The 3074-nt window shown below is 39.3% G+C and overlaps 1 pseudogene; it reads left to right on the top strand.

Annotated features, from left to right (window-relative positions):
• The first annotated feature begins 315 nt into the window (after positions 1-315).
• LOC142541884 (uncharacterized) lies at positions 316-2462 on the top strand (annotated as a pseudogene).
• Positions 2463-3074: the final 612 nt, after the last annotated feature.

The following is a 3074-nucleotide window of genomic DNA, read 5'->3' as shown; positions in this document are numbered from 1 at the left end:
CCTCCACTGGGGTTCAATACATCAAAGGGGGAAGGAAAACCTTCACTTGAGGATCTAGTTGGGACATTTTTTGCTGAATCTAGTAAAAGGATGGCTAGGACTGAATCTCGTCTTGATGGCATGGAAACTCACATGGGAAATATGGGTGCCACAATGAAATCACTGGAGACACAGATTGGACAATTGGCTAATGCATTGAGAGATCAAAATAGAGATCAATTCCCAAGTAATACTGAAGTGAATCCAAAGGAGCAATGCAAAGCTGTAACTTTGAGAAGTGGAATAGAACTAGAGGTGCAAAGTTCCAAGGAGAGAATGGACAAGGAGAAGACAGTTGAAAAAGAGGAAACTGAGGGATCTAAAGCTGAAGTTGAAGTTGAACAACCTCCGGTATTTAAGCCAACTCTTCCATATCCGCAGAGGTTCAAAAAGAAGAAATTGGATGATCAATTTGCAAAATTTTTGGAGATTTTCAAGAAGATTCACATCAACATTCCATTTGCTGATACTTTAGAGCAAATGCCAAACTATGCAAAGTTCATCAAAGATGTGATGTCAAAGAAGAGGAAGTTGCAAGATTTCGAGACAGTGAAGTTGACCGAAGAGTGTAGCGCCATTCTCCAAAAGAAGCTACCACAAAAACTAAAAGATCCAGGGAGTTTTACTATACCTTGAATTATTGGTGGTACTCAAGTTAATAAAGCTTTATGTGATCTTGGAGCAATTATTAATCTTATGCCATTTTCTACTTATAGGGACTTGAAGCTAGGGGAGGTAAAACCAACCACTATAACTTTGCAACTTGCAGATAGGTCACTCACCTATCCTCGTGGAATTGTTGAAGATGTTTTGGTAAAAGTTGACAAGTTTATCTTCCCTGCTGATTTTGTAATACTTGATATGGAAGAAGATCAAGATGCTCCATTGATTTTTGGGCGACCCTTCTTAGCCACTGGAAAAGCATTAATAGATGTACAAAAAGGAGAACTCACCTTGAGAGTTGGTGGAGAAGCTGTCATTTTTAATATATATCATGCCATGAAGGAGTCAGATGAGGTAAGCACTTGTAAAAGAATTGATGTTTTAGACTCATGTATGTCCTTTGATTGTGCAGGAACTAGGGATCCCTTGGAGAGCTGTTTGATAGGTTCTGCTGGAACTGTTGATGAAGAAAATTGGGAAGTGAAAGAGCAACGGGTGGCTCTTGAAGCACTGCAGAAAGAAAGGAGAAAAGATGCACCGCCTGAAGAGTTTAATGTAAATGAGAAAATTGAGGTAAAAGCACCTTCTCCTGAATTAAAGGAACTGCCAAGCCACCTTTGTTATGCATTTTTAGGTGAAAATTCGACATATCCGGTAATCATCTCTTCCTTTCTTACTTGTACTGAAAAAGAAAAATTGTTGAGAGTGTTGAGGAAATTTAAAACTGCATTTAGTTGGTCTATTTCTGATATCAAGGGGATTAGTCCCACTATATGCATGCATAAAATTTTGATGGAGGAGTCGTATACTCCTTATGTGGATCACCAGAGGAGGCTAAATCCAGCCATGAAAGAGGTAGTGAAAAATGAAGTGTTGAAATTGTTAAATGCTGGAGTTATATATGCTATTTCTGACAGCAGTTGGGTATCTCCTGTGCAAGTAGTGCCTAAAAAGGGTGGAATGACTGTGGTAAAGAATGAAAATGATGAACTAATATCTACTCGTACTGTGACTGGATGGCGAGTATGTATTGATTATAGGAAGTTGAACAATGCCATACGTAAAGATCATTTTCCATTACCTGTTATTGATCAAATGCTTGATAGACTTGCTGGTTATTGTCACTACTGTTTTTTAGATGGTTATTCAGGTTATAACCAGATTGCTATAGCACCGGAGGATCAAGAGAAGACAACTTTCACGTGTCCTTATGGCACGTTTGCTTTTAGGAGAATGTCGTTTGGGTTATGCAATGCACCTGCCACTTTCCAGAGGTGCATGATGGCCATTTTTGTAGATATGGTGGAGGAAATAATGGAAGTCATCATGGACAACTTTTCGGTATTTGGTTCGTCGTTTGATCACTGTTTACATAACCTTTCCCTTGTTTTGCAGAGATGTCAAGAAAAGAACTTAGTTCTTAATTGGGAAAAGTGTCATTTTATGGTCCAAGAGGGTATTGTTCTTGGACATAAAGTGTCTTCAAAGGGATTAGAGGTAGACAGAGCCAAAGTGGTTGCAATTGAAAAGCTTCCACCACCGAAGAACATCAAAGGGATAAGGAGTTTCTTAGGACACGCCGGGTTTTATCGTAGATTTATCAAAGATTTTTCTAAGATTTCTAAACCTCTGTGTAACTTGCTTGAAAAAGAGTCGACTTTTATATTTGATGATGATTGTTTGCAGGCATTCGAGAAGTTCAAAATGGCATTGGTAACTGCACCGATTATGATAGTGCCGGACTGGAAGGAACCCTTTGAGCTAATGTGTGATGCAAGTGATTATGCAGTGGGTGCTGTATTAGGCCAAAGAAGGGAGAAGATGTTTAGGGCGATTTACTACGCAAGCCGCACGATGGATGCTGCACAGCAAAATTACACTACAACCGAGAAGGAGATGCTTGCAGTAGTATTTGCTTTCGACAAATTCAGACCTTATTTGATTGGCACAAAGGTAATCGTTTTCACTGACCATGCAGCTATTCGCTACCTATTCGCCAAGAAGGATGCAAAACCACGCATGATAAGGTGGATTTAGCTATTACAAGAATTTGACTTTGAGGTCAAGGATAAAAAAGGTAGTGAAAATCAGGTAGTTGATCATTTGTCAAGGCTTGAGCTGGAGGAGAAGAAAGAAGAGGGAGCTATACAAAAAACATTCCCTGATGAGCAAATCTTCAAGGTAAATTCTATACTTCCTTGGTTTGCTGATATTGCTAATTTTTTGTCTTGTGGCACCCTTCCTCCAGATTTGAGCTATCATCAGAAGAAGAAGTTTGTCCATGACATCAAGTTCTATTATTGGGATGATCCATTTGTATATAAGAGGTGTGCTGACCAAGTGATTAGGAGATGCGTGGAGGGTATCGAAGC

Source organism: Primulina tabacum, chromosome 4 (assembly GCF_025594145.1).
Source record: "Primulina tabacum isolate GXHZ01 chromosome 4, ASM2559414v2, whole genome shotgun sequence".
In the NCBI taxonomy this organism is placed as follows: Eukaryota; Viridiplantae; Streptophyta; class Magnoliopsida; order Lamiales; family Gesneriaceae; genus Primulina; species Primulina tabacum.
Note: the sequence above shows the minus strand (reverse complement) of the source record. Positions and strands in the feature narration are given on the sequence as shown.